We start from the raw sequence: 25,678 nt of genomic DNA, 5'->3' as shown, positions 1-25,678 counted from the left end.
CATCGTCACACATTATTTTTGACAATGGTGCGTACTAAAATCAGTTTCATAATGTAGCTATACCATGTTACCATATACATGTGGTAGTGATGTGTGTGAACACACTTAGGACCGTCGGGGCATTTTTCCCTCACTAGGAGGTTTTTTCTCCTGTGCATTGTATATACAATGCCCATCATTCTAGGGCTATTTATCTTTCCATTGCACACCAAGTAATACACTCTCTGTTGCTTGCCTTGAGCTTCCTTCGTCTTCTCCAAGCTGTGTGTGTTTTCTTGCAACCCTAATTCCAACAATTGGTATCAGACCAGGTTGCATCCTCCCGGGCTAAGTCGCCAGAAGCTCCAACACATGCATGCTCAATTTCTCTAATTTCTTTGAGCTTTGGCCTCCGTTTCCACTACAGGCAATACTGCGCATTTCGGCTTTCGTTTCCACTACAGACTGTACATTGTTGGCTATTTCGTCATTTTGTAATAATTTAGTGCTTTTTTCAGCGTAATATGTCCCTTAATATCTTCTACGATTTGTGCTATATAGCACGTGTTAATCTCACTTTCTTTCTCCTCTTTTTGGGTAGTTTTCACATCAGGTGCAACATTTACCATGGCTGACAACAACACAAATGTGTTCAAGGTGTTTGCTGCTGAGGACAGATTGGTTGGGGACAATTAATTACCCTATGTGGGCTTATATGATTCAACACGTTCTTGTGTTGAAGGGCGTTTGGAACATTGTGCAGGGCATTGATGTACGTCTTGGTATAGAGGATATAGGCGATGTTGAGGATGTTGCCATAGCTTGCCTATGGCTACGTAAGCTAGTTAGGATGTAAAAGATGTGCAGGCTCATGCATTGATGTGTTGTCTGTGAAGCACACTAGTACTCCTCACATTCGTTCAACGAAATTTGCAAAACGGGCTTGGGATGCAAGTTGCAATGAGGCAAAAATTGCATTGTTGCGTAAGGAGTTGGAGTCCAAGATTATGCATGAGGAAGATGATATGGACACTTTCCTTGCTGGTGTCAAGGATATCAATGAGCAAACTACTTTTGCAGGTGAAGTCATTTTTGATAGTTTCCTTGTGCAGATTGTTCTTGATGCTTTGCTAGATTCTTACTAGACTTTTACTAGTACTTGGAGACTTATGACCCAAGAAAATCTAGAAGCTGTCAAGTTTGATGCATTATGCACATTTCTATTGCAAGAGTCACTTTCCAAAAAAAACAAGACTAGACAACGTGCAGTTGAACATGGCTCAAAGAAAAGGTGGTAACAACAATGTAGCCACTTCTCATGTTTCTTCTACGAGTGGTAAATCACCAGTCCTAATGCTTTTGCTGGTAGAAATTTCTATGGAAATACTGGTGAAAATGTCAAGAAGATGTGTTGCCATTATTGCAAAGCCAATGAGCACTTGATCAAAAGCAATGTCCTAAGTTGAAGGCAAATGAGGCTAAGAAGAAAGAGGTTGGTTTCACTAAAGATTCTGGTTCCACTACAAATGCAGCTATTGTTGAGTCTTCTGTGAAAGGAGACTGTGATATTGATGTTGATGTAGAATGCGCGTTTAGTGCAGAGTGTACCTATAATCCTGTTGTTCATGATGCATGCATGTCAGTTGCTGCAGATTCACATGTGTGGTATTTTGATAGTGGTGCTACAAAGTACATTACCTCACATCGTGATTTGTCACCTCTTTTGAGTCTGTCCCTTATGGGAATTAAGTTACTTCTGCCAACAATGCCTCTTATTCGGTTCAGGGATTTGGAAAGATTGTGCTTACTACTACAAATGGCAGTTCTTTCACACTTATTGATGCACTTCATGTACCTGGGATCAATAAGAATCTTTTGTCTGTATCTGCACTTGCTAGACTTGGTCTTGTAGTCAAATTTGTGGATGATAGATGTATAGTACATGCTCTTAGTTTTGGTGATGAAATTGTTACATTTGGAATTCTATGTCGTGGGCTGTATAAGCTCACTTTGTATGAAAGTGTTGGAAGAATTTTGGAAATGAAGTTGTGAATTCAAAGGCTATTTCAGATGCAAAACTTTGGCATGTACATTTTGGACATCTAAATTTTGCCAGTTTGCTACTTTTGCAGAAATCTGATATGGTTGCTTCTTTGCCGCCTCTTGAAGCACCTGTCAAACATGTTTGTGAAGGCTATAATTTGGATAAGATGTAGCATTTTAAGTTTCCAAAGGATGGTTCAATTAGGGCCACATGCAGGTTGCAGCGTGTGCATATTGATGTTTGTGGGCCCATGTAAACTCCGTCCTTGGGCAATTACCTTTACTTTGTGACTTTCAATTATAATTACTCCAATCATGCATGGGTATATCCGCTTAAAACAAAGTCCGAAGTGTTTATGTGCTCCAAACAATTTTTGGATATGGCTGAAAATGTCTCGAAATGTACTATGGGCACCCTCCGTTCCGATCGAGGGGGGGAGTATATATCTCATGAATTTAATACATTTGTGGATAGTCATGGGATAAAACACCAATATAGAGTGCTTTATATGCCTCATCAAAATTGTGTTGCTGAGACAAAAAACAGGTCACTTATGGAAACGGCACGACGTATGGTCAAAAGTCAAGCTTTGCTGCATTCGTTTTGACTTGAGGCCATCATGTGTGCCGCTTATGTACTAAATAGCTTTCCTATGAATGCTTTGCAATCTATGACTCCATATGAAACATGGCATGATATGAAGCCTTCTATTGAGTACATGCGTGTTTTTGGTTGTTTGGCATATGCTTTGGTGCCACAAACACAGTGCAGGAAATTGGATGATAAGGTTGTCAAATGTATTTTTGTTGGTTATAGTGCTGAAAGCAAAGGTTCTAGGTTGTATCATCCGCAAACAAAGCGTATCTTGGTCTCACGAGATGTCGTGTTTGTGGAAGATTTTGTTCAGCCCTTGCTATCATGTATTAGAGACAGTAATGTAAGCTCAAATGACATTTACGACACTTTGTTGCCTCTTTTAAGTGCCCTTTGTGTTCTTCCAAGGATTTAGTGTAGACTATGATATCATCAAAGAATATTCCAACTCAAGTCCTATGTACACAAAAGATACGTTCTATCATTTGATTGAATGTGGCTAGAGCATTTCTCAGTCCAAAACCATGACAAGATATTCATATAGCCTAGGAGCTGTCTTGAAGGCCATCTTGTAAATATCTTTTGGTACGATTTGTATTTGATGATATCGACGCTTGAGGTCTATTCTACTAAAGTAGGTATAACCTTGTAGCTTATTAGACAAATCCTCAATCCTTGGGATGGGAAATCTATTGTTTACTATTAACTTATTTAATGCACGATACTCTCTATACATCCTATATGTACTATCCTTTTTGTGCACTAATAAAATAGGAGAACAAAATGGTGAAGTGCTAGGTCTCACCGTTCCTTTTTTAACAAGCGCGTTAACTTTCATCATAATTTTCTCTTGTTGAGTTGGCGAGACTCAATATGGAGGCGTATTAGGAGGCGAGATCCCTGGAATGAGATCAATCTTGTGATCACCATCTTTCCTTTTAGGAGGCGACTCTCCTAGGATGTTATATATGAACAATTCAACATGATCATTTAGAAATAAATAAAGATTATTTTCTATTTTTAATAAAACATGATGAGATAGCATTATTCATTGGATCATCTTTGACAAATATCATGCAAGTAGAAATGCAATTATTTATTGATTTGTCAAATTAGTCATGAGATACAATGGGGATATTACACCTTTTCTCATTGACCTGAGAAGAGTCATATCTCTACGCTTGCTAAACTTCAACAAACCTTTTAAGAAATTTGACGAAGGCAACCATATGGTCGAACCATGGTGCTCCAAGCTGAACATCTTCATTCTTTAATAACGAGATTAGAACCACATAACCTTGCACATGTAGACTCATCTTTCTAATAAATGGAATGATTGGGGTCTCTAGGCCTTTAAAGGGTCCTTTTGTTGGATAGGATTGTCCCATCTCATGAGCATGCATTCTCAATTTTGATGCTAATCCCATAGATATATAGTTGTGTGTGGAATCAAAATCAAATATGATTAGTGCATCATGTTTGTGCCTTTTTGCCCCATGCATAGCATAGAGGACTTTTAGGTGGTAAACTTCCCTCTTCTTGAGTAGTTTCCATCGTAGCTCTTCGGGTTTCCTCCTTTGCATCCTTATGAGGGCATAAGTGGAAAGAGTGGCCTTATTAATTGCATTTTAAACATCGTTTATCTTTATGATTGCACTCTGTGTCTTCAAGAGATAATCAATTTTTACCTTGGTAGATAGATTTGTCTTTGGGCTTATCACTTTTGGCAAAAATATTTTGATTTATCCCTTTTTCTTGCGGCTTGTCTCTCCCATTCTTTCGCTTGGTTGCCTTGTCTGAATCTTGAAATTTAAGGTTTTAGGCCATCATTGAATGATGGATAACCTCTAATATAGTGCGAGATCTTTGAGTGTTGACATAATCTCTCCAATCCTTTGGGAGCCCAACATAAAATTGTTGCTTTTCCTTGGAGAAATTGATGCACTTATACATAGTTTCTTTGTGATGGAGATCCCAAAATTTCTTGATGTACTTTTGCATGTTATCTCCATCCTCCAATTTTATATTTTTGCATGCTGTCAGGCTTGATCTAGAGACCCACTTAATAGGAATTGCTTCATGATAGCAACTCAACATGTCTTCCAAAGTTTTTCATGCCTCTCCTTTGGAGTGTAGACTTGCCAACCATTGGCATGCTCATTTCTAAAAGTGCATAGCAACATGTTGGAGTTTGGAAAACTCCAAAAAATTCTCGTCTTCAAAAGCCACATTGAATTGTTGAATGAAGCTCAACACTTTGTAAATTTTTCAAAGGTTCCATCAAAGTAAGGAAGATAATACTCTTGCTTCCTTCCTTGAACTTTTGTAAGGTACTAGCACTATTCCTGGCTACATGAGAATGTCGATGACCTCTTCACTTGGACTTTTTGGAATAGCTACTATGTGAATTGGAAGAACTTTCCATTCCGCACGAGCTTGATGGTGATGAAGGGGAGGTTGATGATTTCTTCTTTCTCCACTTCTTATCAAGTTTCTTTTCACTCTCCTTTGAACAAAGAGAGGAGTTGGAGCTTGATGATGTCCTATTAGAAGGGGAAGGAGAAGGTGGTTGTCAAGTGTAGGGGCCTTGCTATGTGCCATGTGCGAGTCATAAAGGTTGCAAACACACAACATTGTTTTAGGCAAGCTCGATAGATCCAGAAAATGTGTTAATTGTGTCTCCATCCAAGAGGGAGTCTTGCACTACAGTGAAAGGAAGAGGGAGCTCACCATTGCTGATCAACCACGTCGCCGCCACCTATGCTAACACACAATGCTTGATCACTTACTCTCTCTCTCTCTCTCTCTCTCTCTCTCTCTCTCTCTCTCTCTCTCTCTCTCTCATGCACTGAAACACTCTCACAGCCACAAGCATATGATGGAGAAAGAGATGAAATAAGAGTACTTTGTGTATTGCACATATAAGAATGCGAGAGTTTTGGGTTTACAATGGCTTATGTATGGGTCTATCCCTTTCACACACGGGTGTCCCCAATTGTTCGTTCAAAACATACAAACCTCATCTTGTAAAATTTATGGTGCACCTCTTAACGATAATCATTGAATCACTGGCAGTGCACCTATGGGATCGACAATCCCAACCCATGACTCAATATAAGAAAAATAATAAGAATGCCATTCTAAGTTAACATGCCCCTCTTCCTGATGTAAATTTCATCCTTGGAATTTATGAATGTGCCAACTGGAAGACTTAAACAGTACAAGACTATATACTCATCCGTTGCAATATCATAACCCCCTTCAACTATATTTGATCACTACAAAATCAATTAATTATTGTGAGAGTATGCTAGTTCAACATCAGGCAAGTTAGTACAAATATGGAAATGTAAGAATCAAGCAAACAATGGCAAGCATGAGATGCATGAAATTATGAAAGCTGCATTGTCAAGTAGAGAGTATAAATCAAGTATCAATTAGGAACCCTCATAAATTAATGAGCTAGAGTGTTGGAATTATTTCCGTGCCTCACAGTCAATAGCTAAACTAAAGTTTAAACTAGACGGAAACTAGACTTACGTATGAAGTTTGTAAATCATGTATTAAGAGTCGTTACCCTATTGCTACTTGTTGGTTCCAAAGACTACCAATTTGTGCATTTATGAAAGTGATATGATGAACGTAATGCAATGCATATTCAAGAAAATGATTTTGGCAATTGCCATGCGTATTCCCTCTCGTTTTTAAAATAGAGAATGCATGGAAACCTAATGCCATGGACATGCTCTCATTGCACTTGAGTGATTGATTTTCTTTTCATTAGAGAGCACCCTTAACTAGGCAATAATAGCATGATTCCTAATCTACCACCTTGGCATTTTTTATTCACGCACATGAAGTGAAGTGATGGCCCTTGAAATTCTACCACAAATTTCTTTAACATTAAGTTGGGCCCATTTTTATTTTTAGACTACCAGTCAACTCTACCTCCAAACACCGCTAAGGTCTCTACTATTATTAATAGATTTCACACACAAGACCAGCGGGTCAAAGATCAAGAGCTAACCTAAAATCATGCCATTTTCCTAAAGGCAAAAATAATAAAGTTAGAATCTAAACTTATTAAGTTATGTGAGTGACTAACTGTTCTTTATTTATCCACTTAGCAAAGTATGCAAACATAAGGACATGATATCACACATAATATTCTAGTATCATAGACACATGAAAGATATGTCAATAAAATCAAACAAGGCATGGAAGAATTATCCTTAGGTAGATGGAAATGTCCTCTTAAAAGCCACATGACAATGGATGCTTAAGCTTGTACACTCCACAAAAGATAACCAAAACACTATGACTCAAGGAGGTACATCAATGTGAAAAGAATTCATTTGTTCACTAGAAGCAAAAATAAAAACAAATTGAAGAACACTAACCTACCTATCACTTATCACACAAACTGTGATCAAGGTAAGAGAATGTTGTATAGATTGGACGGTAGTCCTAAGGCTAAACCTCTATTCTCATCATCAAATAAATTAAATCATCTTGAGTGAGACCATGAGTTTCATTCATGCAATCTAATAAATCTTCCTAATCATCCCATACACATATGTTCACTAGGAATTTCATTAGGCGTGGATACTCATCCTTCTCAAAAGGATAAGCTTGTGAAGTTGGGGAGACATTCTCTATTGGGTAGGGATCACTCGTGGTCAATAGACGTATCAGCCTTTCTAACTCCTCAAAATTTTCTTCACATGCTAGTTTAGCTACCAAATCCCATTTAGAGGTAAGTAGTGGAGGAGAACAAGGAGTAGGAGGTAAAACCTAGCCTAATTGGTTCACCTTTTGTTCATAGCCTAATTGGTTCACCTAGCCTAATTGGTTCACCTTTTGTTCATAGCCTAATTTTTTTTGACTCTTACTTGGTTTGCGATAGGATTTTATGGAGATTGATGAGTTTGCAACATAGAAGGCCTTCAACAATAGTCCTCCCTTGCATATTACATTGGAAAACTCTCCTTGGAGATGTTGCCATTTTACACAATGAATTCACTCCCCAAGGTCACTTCATGATATGGTCATCAAAGGCCTTGAGTAAGGTCTTGTGCCTTAGCAACATTGGCTTAACTACCCATGTCAAATTCCTAATGCATAGATCCCTAGCATGTACTGCATTTGGGACCAACTTCTGCGATAAGGTGCTTGCCCAAATAGGGATACCTGCCTCTTTTAGATAGATGGACCCTGAGATGATAGCACACTCCATCTTGTTCCACAAGTGGCCTAATGTGCATGAGAGATTCGAAGAAATACCTAGTCGAGTAGCTGGTTGATCCCACAGCCAAGCGGCTAAAAGAATGGGCTAAAGGTTGTCAGGGTCTTCAAGGTTGAATTCCTTGATAGGCTCAAGAGGTGTTGCTTGTGAGGATGCATCAAAAGATCAAGACTTTGCTACCTCTTGGATCTTTGATACACCATGAGATAGCGTCTGATCAATATGGAATCAACATGTTCTTCTTGTAACCATCCCTGTGGAATCTTGTCGAGGGGAGTTCATCAGACACAAAAGGGAGCTTTGTCTTGGTCGGGGAGTCAGGCAAAAAGGAATTTGAGGGTTGCGGGAACTATTGTAAAGGAGATTTCTTGCCTCTTCTATGGTCCTTGAGAGGCTCACCAAGCCCATAGGCCTCGACAATAGGAGAATCTGAGTCAATAACTGTCATGACCTCGATACCTATTTCTAGGCTAGGCAGCCCACTGGGTCCAACTACTCTATGGACATGGATTGATGGGGTATCCTCAAGAAAATTTTAATAGAAACCACATAACAAGCCATAGACTTCGTAGCTTCCAACCACTCAAGCAAGTCTTCCTTTGGTGGGAAGGTGGGGTAGGCTATTTTAGTTCAGGGTTGGACTCCATTGACAAAGAACTATGATGCACCATTGGATCCATGCCTCACTCATGAAAAATGAGTTTTATTAGGGAGCTAAGAGTATGTATCCACATGGTGTCATTGGCCCAATCACGTAGCGCATTAGTGTGTTGCAACCATAGTGAACCGATGAGCAAAGGAACTCCTCCCTCTACATGGGGAAGGCGAACCACAACAAAATTCAAGCTAAAGGTGAAGTCGTGTACCTACAGAGGCACCTTGTCTACTATGCCCAGGGGGTAGGTAGTCCTTTGGTCAACCAAAGTCACTATGAATAGGGTGGGCCTAGTAGGCCAGAGACCCAATGCTAGCATAGGGAATTGAAGCATCAAGTTGATGCTAGATCCACCATCCATTATTACACCTAAGAGTTAGCACCCTAGAATAGACATAGTGAGACAAGAACTCGTGTTTTTAGTGAGGGCTACAATGGGAGGTACCTGCCACTAGACCTAGCATCATGATATAGAGATTGAATGACTACAAGGGCATCACTTTAAATATTTTCATCTAGCTAGAGTATGTCATAGAGTGACACTTGCTAAAAGGTATTTTTAAAGATAGTCTCTACTGTAGGGTTTTCTCTTTGGATCAATATGTTCTATGGTACCTTGAATTGCAGCAAGTTGATCATTGCCTCCAAGAAGGCCCAATCATTATCAAAGAGTAGAGATGAAGATCCTCTCTTGACACTAGGATATGGCTTACCAACCTTTGGAAGAGGTGTATTCACTACTGAGATAGTGGGTAGGGAAGTTGAAATCTCTCCAAGGCTAAGACCAAGGGTTGCCCTCTGGGCACGAGCGAGAATACTAGTGGGATCCTCTACCTACATGAATGTGTTTTGAGGGGCCACCACATGAGTAGAAGGTGATGAAAGAGGGATGCTGCTAACTGCTATCAAATTGATTTTGGGAAATGTGAGTTTTGGTTCAATTTGACTTGAATTAGAATATGTGGATGCACGTTCTTTGGGACAATCATTGTTGTACTTATCCTTAGCATGAGGGCAATGACTGCAAGGAGGAGACCCTTCTAGTAGGGGGCATTAACTTTAGTTTCAAAATGTTGGTGTTTTGGCTCCTTACTCGGCTTGCACTACCCCTGTTCTCCAATGCTTTTAAACGCACGTTGGTTCTTCAACTTTTCTATTTCAAGGCATCAAAAAATGATAGCGTTTTGAAATGCTATCAACCTGTTCCTTTCCCAGAAGCAAGCCCAAGGCAACTCCTTCTTCTTAACACGTGCTAGTCCTCTCCACCTCACTCTAATACCATGTCAAAGTTGACCATGCGAAAGCGTAGGGACCAAGGGGAGAAATCATGAGAGAGAGAGAGAGAGAGAGAGAGAGAGAGAGAGAGAGAGAGAGAGAGAGAGAGAGAGAGAGAGAGAGAGAGAGAGAGAGAGAGAGTTTGAACCAATCAACCTTGGTAATGAATAATTGATACATGTACATCGGGGGCAATGGGCTGCATATATATCCATCTAAGTAAATTGCCCTACCTAGACTTTGACAAATAAGTAAAATAAATTCTTAAAAGTCAAAATAAATGATGGGATCACATTGGGCAGTTCACTTGAAATGCCATAACTTTAACAAGTCCAATATTTTTAGAGATTCCACCAAGTGTTGTAGCTAGGGAAGACAAGCTTCTAAAAGCCTTAGTTGCTCTACTAAATGTGATTGACAAGGCTAAGGCTCTTCTATTTCCAATCGTGAAATTTTTTCCTATGAATAAGCCATGCAAATGTCTGCTCAAGAAAACTCAACTTAGACTTACCACAAAGCCCAAGACCAAAGAACCCAACTTCAAACGTCCACTTGAAGGAAAACAAGCAGCACTTCGAACATAAGAATCCCATAGTTTTGAAACTCTATATGTTCAATAATATCATGGAAACTAGCATCCAGTCTATAGCTCTATCTGATTAACCAACAAATGTTGATATAGTCAACTACAAAGGGCTTGATATTGATGTGCTAGGTTTTAATGAACTAAGCATCTTGAATTCTAGAAAGATGTTTTATGAGTCGAACGAACAAATGGAATGTATGTATTGACATAAATATGACTATTTTAATTCACTACAAAGACCTTAGATTTTTAGAAAAATCAAAATGCAATGATGAAAAGATTATCATGTTGTTTGCCATTTCAGCATATGAACACCTACGTAGTCGGTGGACACCTAGTTGGACACCACATTTTCAATATAATATTTTTACTCCATTATTTTTCCGAGCTAGTGTAGCTAAACTCTATGTAAATCTTGATTCTAGAGTAGCAATCTATTCTATGAATTGTAATTCTTTCATGATATTTATAAAGGCCCATGTGAGCAGACCACTAGCCATTTATAAAGCCCTAGGTATAAACAATAATAACGTTAGTACGAAAGAGTGGCTTATCTTTGGAGAAGAAGGGAGCTCTATGTATATACACTCGAGCGGCCAAGCAGCTCTATCAACTTTTCTAATGATTGGATAATCAATCAAGTGAAAGCACATTAAGTTCTTTTGTGGTTTGTGACTATGTGTTTGCGAGCCTTATCTTTAGTTTTCACTGCTTATCACTATTTTTTGACATTTTGACCATAGGAGAGTGTTATTAAACCTTCGGGCGACTTGTTTATGTAGTGAATGATGGATCATGATTTTGGTACCTTGTTAGATTGCAACCAGACTTTGTAGACTTTCTCTTTTAGACCTAATATAACTTCCCTTTAATTTTTGTGACAATCCTAGTCCATTTAGTCATTGAATGACGTGATGACCAAGAGCGATGAGACATAACATAGGTAGATTTTTTTATTTGAGTATGGTGATTTACTTATGGAGTTGATGCATTTTCTTGTTAAATTCACTTCTTGAGGATTGAAACCCTCAAAGAGTCTCGGTGAACCTCCAAGTCGCTTCCTTGAGTATTGACATGAATATGTTAGTACAACAAAAAAGCTATTCTATGGACATCCATCACAGTGATGTGCTAACATTGGCATCGTTTTTGCTGGGGAATGATCCTTAAGTGCTGAGTGACCTAGTGCGTATTTTGAGTTTTGTATTGAGTCTTTTCATTCCATTTACACTAGCAGCAAAGTAGCTAATCGGGGGTTTAGTACTTGAAAGAATTTAGAAGTCGCGGACTTGTTAGATCTATTCTCGATAGGTAAAGAGATTTGTGAGTGAGATAGCCATAAGCATTTCATTCTTTGAAGTTTCTCTATGGTTGGAGAGTGCTATTCCATTTTTTGATATGACTCTAATTCACATTGTTTTGTTCGTTTTTGTTTCTTGTTTCTTTCCAACACATAGGAGTAGGATAAGTAGAGCCCATCACCATCAAATTGGATTGAAAAGATCATGGCAAATAGGACTTAAGAACATAACTCTAAAATCTTGGAAATTTGATGGTAGAGATCTAATGGTTGATCCAAACTAAAAAATTGAGTGCCCAAGGGCCTCAAAAAACACATCAGAAGCAAACTGAGAAGTTCCAAAAGATTGTGGGGTGGAACATGGATGACGATCCATGTACCCTAAAGGCCAATTTTGTAGGAAAAGTGTCAGTGGCACTTTGTATCAGTAGAACATTGCTACGAGAAAGTTTGGCTGCAAGAAAATTTCAAAAATCACATCAAAATTGGATGATAGAGCAAAAACCCTAGAAATAGTGATTTCAGACACAAAATTGGGCATACCTTGAGATACTGAGATTCAAATCACAAAAGACCAAGTGGACCAATTAGAGAAAATCAGTGTTTAGCAACTGTGAAAATGACAGATTTATTTGTGGTGGATCATGGATCGCGATCCCTGAGAGAGAAATGGGCATAACAAAGACCAATTGATAGATATTGACTTCAATCAATTGAAACCAAAGTTTGGGATCAAATTGAGATAAAAAAGACACTCAAAGAGGAAAATTGTGAGAAAATAATCAAAGTTAGTCCATTTGACCAAAATTTGGGGGATTTCAACTTTTTCTTATCCAAATTCAAAAAGACTTTGGGAATAGGTTCCAAATAGTAGAGAGTACAAGCAGACAAAGTTTCATGTCAAAAGGAGGTGGAACATGGATCACGATCCATGTGCTTCATTTGACATTGAAAATTGAATCGTGAGTAGCTAAGACATATAAAAACATATTCCCAAAGTCAAATTTGCAAAAAAAAAAAAGAAAAAAGTGACCAAAAGGGCCTAAAATAGATATAGCCAAAAATCGTTGGAATGACCTAGGATTTCACTCTTGGTTTACATTTTTTTGTCCAAATCCAAAAAGATTTTGAGGATAGCTTAGAAATACCTTCATCTATAAGTGGTTAAATTTTGGGATCAAAAGCTCTCCAACAAGGACTGCGATCCTTGCACCTTTTCCAAACTTTTGAACCAAAACCTAGTCGCTTTGATCTACATGCTATTTATAGCCTAATCCCAAAGTTTTATCTCATTTGGACATCAGAACTCAAGTCAAAATCCCAAAATTGTCCAAGTCCTCAAAGAAAGTGTAAAAATTGACCTAATTTTCAACCTAGAGGTCCAAACCCAAAAAGTTTGATAACATAGCATCTTGTAATCATGTTGATTCTAATGGTACCAAGAAAAATCAATTAGGCCTCCAAACATGAATCGCGATACATGTCCCCATGGTGAAAGCTCAACCTGAAATTTTTCCAAGCTATAGTGCTTATATAAGGAAACATATCCCCAAGTCGAATTTTGGAAAAAATTGAGCAAATTTGGGTCAAAAGGCATCAAAATAGAAGATCGACTCAAAACTGAAGATCAGACCTAGGGATGGCATTTGACCTATCAAAACAATTTCAAATTTAAAAATATTTGACATATAGCTTGTAAACATAGAGTGTATAAAGCTCTCTGGACATCAAGTCCAGATGTGGTGGAACATGGATTGCAATCCATGTCCCCCAACCTCCAAAATCGGTGAAAATTGTACATAGCCTATATATGACCTTGTCTAGCTACTGCCAAAATTTGATAGGGAATCATGGATCACGATCCGTGTAACTCTTCAGAGTGGGGGTATCTGAATTGATGAGGCTATAGATATACTTAAGTATTTGAGCTAAAAATACCCTATGTAGATCAAGATATAAGAAAAAGTTCATGTGCCCTAGTCTTGGGACTATTTTGAGTGTTGTTTAAGTGTGGCTCACCAAAATTGTTCAATGTTTTGCTACGACCTAGAGGAGAAGAGTTTACTAATCAATAAACCCAACATAAGATTCATAAAAACCAATAAATCCATGAGAATTTTATCGGATTACGCTCATGAGGGCTTGTATAGGTTCACATAAGAATTTCTATGCATTCACGTATATACAGATGCCCAAGGAGAGCAAGTTTTGATGGTAGATAAGTATAGACAAGGGCATAAACTTATTGATCCAATTGATCTAGAAAGATATACATACAAAGGGTAATCCAATCTCTACATACTTTTCATTAAAGTGTGAGCACATCACTGATCTTTGAGAACAAAACACAAGGACTTGAGACTCACTCTATAGGAAGAATATGATTCAACGAGTCTCTTCAATAGACTCATGTTTTAGAGAGTAAAGCTATGGGGTCAATAGGACCATGACTCGGACATAGATTTCTAAAAACGATGCTAGAGTATATATGAAAGAGGATTCCACTAGAGTTTTCTCCAAGACAAGAAGCAAGAGCAAGAGACATCTTTGCAAGAGATCCCAAATTGGTCAGATTGGTGACTAAAACACAACAAATAAGACAATCTCAAGTGTCAAAATGTGTAGTTTAGACAAAGTACAATGGGTCAATGGATCCGTATGCACATGTGTCACTATTTAAACAAGTGTAAAGGATTGAACAAGTATCTAATTTTCATACACAATACAAGGGATTTGGTTTAACTTGGAGGGGATAGCATTGACTTGGTTATAGCCATTGAACATAGAGGCGTTTTCAAACGTTGAACAATTCTTGCAATATTTTTAGAGAAATTCTCTAAAAGAGGGATCAAGCACAACACAGAATCACACATCTATGCTTTCAAGCAAAAGGACAATGAAAACATGAAGGAAGCATTACTTTGATTCAAACGATACCTTGAGAGATGTCCCGCACAAAAGTTATTGCAGGAGTAAAGATTGTCAGTTCTCTTTATAAAGGGATTACAAAATGGAGCTCTAAAAAAAGATCTACACTTAAAAGGATGTACCACCTTTGAGCAAGTCACAAAAAAATCATTGTACCTTGTGGACAACTGTAAAGGTTATGGTGAGCTTACAAAGGATGTGGAAACTACAAAGCAATGTCTCCTTGTCTTCTAGTGAAACCAACATGAGATGAGTTGCTCAACCTCAACCAATGCCCAATATAGATGAGCTAGCAAAAGAAGTAGCACGATGATTGATCCTAGACTCATTTGGAAAAAACATAAACATGAGACAACCACAATTGAGAAAGTGTGACATGTGTGGGAGGGACCATCCTACTCACTTATGTGATACATAGCCAAAACCAACAATTGTCAACACAGAATACCCATTATAATGGTGTGTCATAGAGCATATATGGACCAATAATGAGACGAGCGAGTGATATTATAACCAGAACTATCCATGAGAAAGATCATACAGATCTCAAATAGGGTATCAATTGCCACCTCCAAGATTCCCAATGGGTCAAATAGGATTCTACCAAGCATTGAGAGGATGCAACCATCCTGTGTGCCACAACCCATTAGAAATCATTATTTCATGAACGAGAACACCTTAATGTTTGTAGCCAATCAAGAATATGGATCAAAGACCATTCTTACCAGGCAAGAACAACCATTATGCCAATTCCTAGCTTTGGCACGGTAGAAGCCATTCTCAAGTTGAGTACTGGGGAGTTTACAGATACTTTCTACATAATCGACTCCCACCACCTCAAAGAGAGTCTGATTTTGACAAAAGCTAGATGAATATCTTCTTTTGACAATAATAAAAAGCTTCAACAAAAACAATGTAATAGTCCCAGAAGCACCTCAAATCCATGCAATAAAGAAACAACCAACCATAGCAAAAAAAGGTAAAACTAAAACAAACACTGAAGCAGATCAACCTCGCAAGTCAACTTTCCCCTCAACAAGTCTAGATCAAATTTCCTACACAGCTTCTACATCAAAAGCCAAACCATCGACAATGCAATGGAAACCTAATTTTAGCACTAAAATGGTAACATGACACTTCTATGTCCTCTTAACTCAACAACTTCCTAGAATTATTGCTTGAGATGCCAAGGAGGTTCTAAAGTGCTCTATATCCACAAAGCTAGCTTATGACTTGAAAAAACTTGGAATTTTTTAGGGCTATTGATTCCATCTTTAGAGTTGGGTTTGAAAAACGTTTTTAAACTTAAACTCAAACAAAAAAATGTGTGTTGTTTTTGGCCAATTTCATGAAATTGGCATGAGATCACCCTAAAACACAGCTTAGTGATCTATAAAGTGCCATATAGCTAGCATAGGTAGTTCTATAGGTGCTCTTGTGCTTCTATGAAATGGAAAGCCTATGTATTGGAAGTTATATGTGCTGATTTACTACTAAAATTCACATTTTGGAGGTGTCTTTTAATCAAAAGGCAATTTTGAGTGTGTTTATGGATTTTTTACTATGTAACTCTTCTTTCTTGAGTTTTGGGGCACCTAATAACCTAAATAGCAAACAACACAAAGGCATAAGTGATTTTCCATCTTACCAGAATCGAGCCAGGATCGCACTCATTTTGAGTTAATACTATGTTGTCTTCAAATTGCTAAATTTCAATCAGCAAAGTACACTTTTAAGGTTAGGTCCAAGTATAAGTGTGCATTTCCAATTTGGAACCAACTTAATAGGTTTATATGCCATATAGAAGGCCACATTACGGAAGCCAACTTTTTATTTGTGCAGTTATTGTACTTCATAGGTGTGTTCTAAATTGTCTTAAAAAGACATGTTCTGATGCTTTTAAAGCTTTCTAAGCCTAAATATAAAAGTAAGGAATCAAATTTTGTAAAGTGAAAGATTTGAAGCCTTTATAAAGATAATGATGGGTGTACACATAGAAACATTGGTGATAGGCCAATAGAAGGCAAAAAATGCACCTTTTTTGTAATTAATTCTATGTTCAAAATAACGTTTTTGGGCCTAAAACAACCATATAATCTGGACAATAACTCATTGATGTTTATGAAAAAAATTAGGGTCATTGTCTAGAGATTTTTTCACCTTATGTAGAATGGGGTCCACCTAGCAAATATGTTGTTTTTGGTCAAATTGAGCACTCTTTTGGCTTTGAGAGTTTTTCATGCCCATACTATCAAAGTTGTGAGTGTTTCTTATTTTTTTTCACATTAAGTGGGGTGTTATTTTTGAGCTAAGTAATGACGTCCACAAATACATACATATGATAGGAGTATTTGAGTTTTTTCCAAAAACTTGAAAGGACACTCTTATGTCCTGTTAGGTTACCAAACTAGTGCTAAGCAAAAAGTTTATCAACCAAAGTTTCCATCATAGAAAAGCCTCCAAAAAAAGCCAAAAACAATAAACCACGTGCTAGTATCCAAAGAGCAGATCATAGCCAAAGATCCAGTTTAGATATACCAATCACAAATTCAACCTTAACAACCAAAGGTAACAGGGTGGCTAGGATCAAATGAGTCGATCACTGCTCAAGACTACTTTCAAGCGAACACTAATATTTGGTTCCAAAAGCCTAAGGTAATAGACTAGACCTACTCACGTCTAGAAAAAAATCCTACAAAGAGAAAGCCATGCTATGCTATCAACAAAAGAAAAACACCTCAATCACCAGAAAGAGCAACCACAAAAGGCAAAAGAAAAGACCTTGAAAGAAATAAGAAATCCGACAAGTATGGATACTGAAGTCAAACTTCTACCAAGCTACCCAACAAAAATAGCTCAACCTAGAACAACTAAGATCAATCATGTATCACAAGGCTCTACCCAAAGGCAAGAAATCACAACCAAGAGCCAACAAAAGCCAATCACAACCAAGGTTGATACAACCTCCAAATGCATACCTCATCTTCTACTATAAAAGCAAGGATTTTACAACAATAATTAAATATGGATACCAAAGTCCAGAGTCTATCAAGTCACAGAGCAAAAAGGGCAAATACAAAAGACGCTCACACAGAGACCACAAACAAGTTGGGTTTCAAAATTTCTATTGGAAACTCAATCATAGAGAACCCACAAACATCTACAACCACTTCTCATGGGAGATAAAGCAAAGGATCCATCAATCCCTACTACAACTTAAAAACTTGTTTCACAAAGCAATATCGACATATAACAAATAAATCAAGTGGAGCCAAAGTATGCTGATCTATTGGAAAAAATGGTGACATCCAAAGACCAAAACAATGAAAGAGACCTAAATCTCAAGAACCTATGGAATTGGATTTTTGACTTTGAACGAGTACGTCCAAGTTGCACATGGCATAAGAGTCAGAGTCGGGCAACTAATCTACTAAATGAGCGAGGTGTGAGTCTCAAAGCTTCAAGTAATATTCTCTATGGTCTAAGATTCTTAGCTATTCTAGATATTGCTCAAGCTGGAAGAGTTGACAATATTTACATTGTGTCGCTCATGTTGATATATGCGAGCATAAGAGTCAAAGTCTTTGTATTTTAAGTGTGGTGAAGTGAAAACAGAAGTCCAAAAGATACTCACGTATTGAGCACAAGGAGGTATGAGTGGAGAAGCTTCTACATCAAAAAACCTTCTTGGTAATATGGAAGTTATTGTGACATCCTTTGATGTCACATGTGCTACATTTGTTCCTTGAAGTACCCATCAACTCCATCTTTCACACTGCATGCTTTTGTTTAATAGATTTATCGTATACATATAGAGTTTTCTATAATTGACACTTGAATTAGAAACTCTTCCTTTGTTTCTCTCAAGCACTCACCTTGTATGAACATGCACTTAAAGTCCAATTTCTTAACTCTAATAAGAGAATACACCAAAGGTTTTAGACCCTAATGTAGAAACACTCCTCTTGTATTTATTCATTCTACATCAAGCACTAGAAATAAGAAAATTACTACCCATATCAATCGTCAAAGAATTAGAGCAACAACTGCAAGTCTCAACTATGCTCTTCAAGAGAACTTTTATCTTCAAGGACAACAGTAAATCTCCATTAAACCATGGCAAGTTGAAGAATGGCATCAAACAACAATTGACAAGCAAAGAGAGGTTTAGCAAGAGAGCTATCAACAACAATCATAAGGATCTCACACAATGCTTCAAAGTTGATGCAATACTGCAGAAAACTTGCATTGCAATGGGACCCAAGGGAAAGATCCGTCATGAAGTCAACAACCCAAAAGATACTTAGTTCCCAAAAAGGTAGGCAACACCAATAGCCCCTAGTAAGACATCACATTTTCAATATGATTGTACTCTATTATTTTTTTGAGCTAGTCTAGCTATACTTTGTGTAAATCTTAATTCTAGAGTAGCATTTTGGGATAAAGGCGCTACACTTTTGCTCGGATTGCACGTTCGATGTCTGGTTGCCCACTTACATGTGTACATAGCCTTATTAACGTGAGAATAAGGAGCTCCTCACTCTTACTTCCAGGGGTTGTTCCACCCACACGGTCTCTTTCTCTTCCCCTTCCTTGCACACACGCACGCATCGGTATCATAGCTTTGGTTCGACGGAGGTGGTGGTCTCTTGGCGGCGATGGAGCTCGGTGCTTTACGGAACTGGATCGGGTTGATTCGGCGGCGGATCCGGCACGGATCAGAGGAGATCGGGCGAGGTTGGTGAGATCCAAGCTTCTCGGCACGCGCAGCCCCAGTCGGGCGTGCAGGAGCTGTTGGAGATTCTTGAGGATTAGAGCAAGAAAGAGTGGGCTTGAAGAATTACGAGCAGGGCAATGTCAAGCTAAAGCAAATCAAGGAGCGAGACATTGGGGCAGCCAAAAGTTGAAAGTCTCAGGGTCGGGCAGTACAAAAGGCAAAGGTTTTGCAAGAAGCAATTGGGGCCGACCAGGGGCGCCATGAGCAGGTCGACAAAGTACTGCAGCTTTTGGGCAGCGCTAAGTGCAGCGCTAGGAGATAATCGAACATGTTTGAAAAGGTCTCACCAAAGCAAAGCATTGAACTCGGGCTCAGAGGGCGCAGCCGGGCAGTAGGCAAAGCAGACACACTCTCGTGTCGTAGGTTGGGTGTGATAACACACACACATGAGCTTGGAATTGGAGCTTCAAATGCAAGGAAGTCTGACATGGCAACCAAATTGAAGCCAGCCGAGCAGTTGACAGGGCCATGAGTGCACAGTGCAAGGGGTGCAAAGCACCCAATTGGGGGAAGACGAGCCAAGGGGCGGCATCGGATTAAAGCCTTGGAGACATGGAGTATTACGCAGGCAGTAGGTCAACAGAATCAAGCACAGCCGACTGCCGGGGACACTTTTGCAATCGAGTCAAAGGCAAGCAAGGGAGTGAGAGAGACAGAAGGCACGTGAGCAAGGCAGGTTGGGCGGTGAAGCAGATCCTCGTCACTAAATGACACCTCCCCAGGGAGGTGGGATCAATGGCCCATAGTAGGTGTCGCGAGGCGGGTGCAATCCGAGCCGTCCGATCGACATTAAACTAGGTGTGAACTAAGCGTGAACTCGGAGATATGTGCATCATACCAAATTTGGTGTGAACTCGACGTGAACACGGTGTGAACTGAGCAGGGCCTGCACACCACACCAAATTTCAGTGTGAACTAGGTGTAAACCTGTCCGCGACGCCGTGATCTATAAACTTATCCCATACACACCTTTCAACGAGCGCGCGTTAGCCTAGTGGTTAGAGTCAATCCCGTGGGGGAGAGGGTAGTGGGTTCAAGTCTCGGATCCGAGAAAGTGGGAATCTTTTGCATTCCGTAGGCAATCCAACGGTCACGATCAACCGGTGATCGTGAGCCATTGATCCCACCTCCAAATGGAGGTGTCAATTAGTAACGAGGGAAGCCGATCGCAAGCAAGTCCATGCTGCAGAGCGACACACACACACACACACACACACATACATACTCCCAATTCCCATCTCTCGCTCGTCAGACAGCAAGCTAGTAGATTCAACAATTGTCATGCTTGTCCTTTTCTCTGCAGCTCGTCAGTTTTGACACAACTCGACAGAGTGAGGCCTTGGCAGTATGCAGGAAAGTTAATTTTAAAAAAATAAAATAAAAAAAATTGTGACTTTACACATCTTGTGTGCAAGGGTGGGTGCACACCCCGTACCTGACCGCGCCCGTCTCAACACACCCATATCCTTGACTACCGACACTCTGACTCTGCTCTCACACACCCTGGAGAAGCTTGAGAGAAAGTTGACAGAGAGAGTGAGAACGAGTAAAAACGAGAGCGAGCGAGCGAGTGAGAGGTAGAGAGAGAGCCCTCTCTTTTGGCGTGCGCTCACGTGCACACACATAGGTGTTTGCAACATTGCGAGCCTTGACGAGTAAGCCCGAACATCACTCGACATCTGCTTCTCCTTGGCTACGATTTCTCAGTCACTCCCCATCAGTTTCGACACCAATTTTGGCATTTTTTCTCGGTGTCTCGACATTTTCTTCTACGGCTTCACAATTACGGCTCGGCATCGGTTTCAACATCGATTTGCGGCTATTCAACTAGTGCGCCTCCGCCTGACGGTGGAAGCCAACATCGAGTGTTCTCTCGGCACAACATCGGTGCTTCTGCTCGGCGACGAAAGACGGCTCCGACAGCCATCCCTAGCTTTTTGATTTTGAAGGTTTTCTTTAGTTTTGGCTTCAACAGTACACACCGGTTGTACAATTTCGACGGCTCATTTTGGAGCGGGTTTTTTCCTTGAGCGCACACAGCTCTTGGCAGGTTTTTTCGATCGATGTGTTTATCAATCAATGAGGTAGTAGTTGTTAGTTTTCCAATGATTTTGCTCACAGGTTGCAATGCAGCTTGTGTGGAGCACTAGAGAGCAGTTTTTGCATGGTCTTATGCACTTTCATGCTTTGTATGCTAAGATGGATACAGCTTGAGCTAGGTGTAGCTCGGAGGTAGTAGATTTATAGGTTTGCAGCAGTTTTTGGACATGTATATGTCCATAGAGCCACTCGATTAGGATTGAGCCAGTTTGCTAGGCTTTTGGCATTGCATGTAGACCATTTTTGTATTTTGCTATTGAGACACTGATGTCTATTTCCATGCATATTTGGTGAGATTTTTTGAGTTTTTGCTCAGTTTTGAGGGGAAACTCTGCCGGATCTTCCCAGGATTTCTTGCCATGGTTTATGCGTATTTGCAATTTTCTCTTTGATGATATAGTGGTCGATATATTCCCACTTTGACAGTGATCGAGTGTTTACTCTCACTTTGACAGATTTTGACAGGTTTTGTCAATTTGTTGCTCTTGTATCCACTCTCACGGTAGTGAGGATTAGCATATGCTTGTGTGGCTACAAACATGCAATCACAAGTTTCACAAGTTTTTGCAGATTTTTGCAGGCAATTTCTCCTGTGAGATGTGTTTTGAGCTAGTTTGTTCTCTACTTGCGTATAGGGTTATGTGCTTTACACTCAGTTGATCAGTTTGTCCCAGATTATTTTGCTTGTAGAGTTTGTAGATTGCGGAGTTGCTTTTAGGTATACATGAGCATCAATTTTGAAGTGTTTTGATCATGCTTTTGATGATTGTGTAGTGGTCGAGTTACCTCCCACTTGTTGCTAGTTTTTGGCATGGTTTATGGTTGAGATTGTACTTGAGGTTTTTCTCAGTTTACAGGGGAGATTCTAGCAGATTTTTCCAAGATTTCTTGCCATACTTTGGTTCTTAGCCAATCACTTATGGTTGTAGATACGTGTGACAATGTAGAGTCCACTATGGTGACTTTTGAGAGACGATGGTCTCATTATTGCCGATATTTGCATTATTGGCGTTGCGATCACACAAGGCACATTAGATGCCATTGTTTCAGACGTATGAGGCATCAATAAAGATGTATGCATAGTGTAGACACAACTTTGACACATGTTAAAGAGGCAGTTTCAGTGGCAGTCTATGCCACTGACGATGATGTCATGCTTGCCTCGAGTGTACCTCTTGTAGATTTGTCTATGGATAGCACACTTTCTCCATAGTGGTTACTAAATAGGGATGCTGTTTCCACATCACACCATGTCGTGAGTGGTTTAGCACATTTTCTAGTGGGAGACTTGGTTGTGTGCACTTAGCCAATGGTTCAGCATTTGACATAGAGGGTGCAGGAGATGTTTGTTTGTCTTTGTCTAGTGGTGCATCATACACGCTACAGCATGTGCGCTACATTTGTCAGCTAAGATAGAGCTTGATCTGAGTGAGACGGTTAGCAATTTTTGGCTATCAGATACTGCTTACTGAGAAGTATTTCCAGATGCAATGTGGTTCATTAGTGATTTCCATAGGAGCCCGCAGCGGCCTGGTATATCTTATGCATGTGTCTGAGGTTCGAGACGATGTAGTCTCAGTTTTGTTGCTGGCATGCTTTGAGCGAGAGAGGAGATGTGTCTCTTTTGTAGATGAGCTCCACCATGGTCACAAGACACAACATTTAGCTGTGCAGGATGTGCCAATGGACTTTGTAGAGACAGAGATAGAGCGACAATGCTCGAGTGAGACACAACAGGTGTTGTCAGACTTTGTGTAGACAGAGGTAGAGCAGGTCTACTCCCTAGAGACACAGACAAACCTAACAAATATGGAGTTTTTTGACATGCTCATGTTAGAGGCTGATGAGTTGGTACCAGGACGCACAATTTTGCCTATGGGTGACAGGGGCGTAGGTTTCTCGGTGTTGATATTGACACATCCATACACAATGGGTAGTCCTGATGATGTAGTGATTGCAGATAGCACAGGGGAGGCGAGTACAACCAGGTTTGCATAGATTCATCAGCATTGGGGCATCTCATGTTTGACTTGTTAGTGTCAAGGCCCAATCTAGTAGTTGCAGTGGGAGCATTTGCAACAGGGTTGTCAGTCGTGCGATGGCTGACACTAGCATGATGCATAATGGAGTTTTGCAGACCGTACAGAGTAGTCTATGGGATTTACATGCACGCTCTAGTGTGGGTATGCACACTCGCCTACCATCAGAGCCGGTACGACTGCGTGTAGATCACAAATCAACTAGCGAATTAGTTTAACCTCAGTGGGACTGAAAGCTTGCTGATTAGCAGAGCTGTTGAACAGTTGAACAGATGGTATCTACCGAATTGTGATTCTAATTATGAGTGGAGAGCATGGCAGTGGCAGAAGGACATACACTTTCTGAAACCGCAAACTAAGGGAGTGTACTTCTCAGTTATGTATTCAAAGGAATGGTTCTCTCCACTCAACAAATTATGGGGCAAGAAGTGGTCAGAGTCAAGATGGAAAATAATTTTGAAGAACATATGACACCTACATTGGCGGCATACGATGAAGGTCTTCATATGGAAGGTGTTATGGGGAGCCTTGTTGAATGGGGTGAAGGTTCTCACTAGGGGAATTGGTTTGAAATGCTACCCGCAATGCAGATCTTCTATTGAAGACCTCACTCATCTTTTTAAGGAGTGCCCAATGATTAGCGGCCTCGCAAGAAAAATTTGCAAATGGGTGCAAAAAACCTATAAATTTTTATTCTACAAGAACAATTTCTTCTTGGGAGGGAAAATTTATAAGAGTCAAACGCTTCTTATCGTAACACAAGTAGTGATATTTTGCTACTTTAAGCATGTATGGAAGGCAAGGAACTTTTGTTGGGGTAGGCTATGGAGGATGAAGAGAGAGAGAGAGAGAGAGAGAGAGAGAGAGAGAGAGAGAGAGAGAGAGAGAGAGAGAGAGTCAACACCCAGTAAAAAACAACACGCTATATTTGATTATAGAAAACTTTACATATATATAAAGGGCACAGTTGCCATGCAAACTCTACTAGAACTAGACTTTTCCTATTTATGCCTTAAGGCTTAGTTCCACAGCCAACCTTGGGCTTGGAACCCAACAACCCCACCCTCAAGCCCAAACCACTGACAATGGACTTGGTGTAGACCATGGCAGAGTTCAATCACTTGAAACAATGAGTAGAAGCCCCCCCTGACAACAACATACGTGTGTGTGTGTGTGTACTTCCTTTAGACAACAATCAAAGTGAGACAACAAGAACTTGACCAAACATAAATGGGTGGTCTTACCATTGATGTGTGGTAGTGTCTATAACGCATACAATTTATGGACAAATGATTGACATAAAAAGGCAACATAAAAAGAAAATGAAAACTACATGAAATCACTATCTACGAGAAGCATCGATGCTTCACCATCATTATCACCATCAACCATGTTGAGCTGTCGTTTGTTCTTTTTAAAACAACTATCTAAAGGATGATTGGTCTTTCCACAATGGATGCAAGGATTTTTGCTGGAACAGTCCTTGGTTTGATGATTGTTGCGGCCACATATCGCACAAGGTCTAGTGCTGGTAGTAGGTCCGGGTGAAGTTGCAGTTGAAGTGCAGCCATGGGCTACATATGCAGTAGGTATAGTAGAACTAACACGTGGTACTATCCTTCTCTTTTAAAATAGTTACATTTGACAAAATTCTATAGTTATGCTATTAAGGAAAACAACCATAAGATATACTGTGTGTTGTAATCAACATACTATGCTATGAGTGAAAATTAGCACAAACAAAAATGCACAGTATTCTAATTGAAGGTATGCTAATTAGCATACTATGTATGCTAATAAGCATACTGTTTATGCCAACTAATAAGCATATCTTTGTTGGTTTCAAAAAGAAAAGATGATAGGTCTCTGCATTTTGTGTATGCTAATTAGTATATTGTTTATGCAAGTTGGCATTTTGTGGGTATGCTAATTAGCATAGTTAACTAGCATAAAAAAATATGCTAATTAGCATAGTTTTGCTATTTTCAAGGAGAAGGGATGGCAGCTTTTTGTATACTGTGTATGCTAATTAGCATACTATACTGAGTGGAAGTTAGCACAAACAAAAATGTACAGTATGCCAATTGAAGGTATGTTAATTAGCATACTGTCTATGCCAATAGGCTCTGTAGCCTCTCTCTCTCTTATGTCTTTCA

This window comes from Adiantum capillus-veneris, chromosome 18 (assembly GCF_014529385.1).
Source record: "Adiantum capillus-veneris isolate H3 chromosome 18, ASM1452938v2, whole genome shotgun sequence".
In the NCBI taxonomy this organism is placed as follows: Eukaryota; Viridiplantae; Streptophyta; class Polypodiopsida; order Polypodiales; family Pteridaceae; genus Adiantum; species Adiantum capillus-veneris.
The sequence above is the reverse complement of the archived record's forward strand: the minus strand, read 5'-3'. Positions refer to the sequence as shown.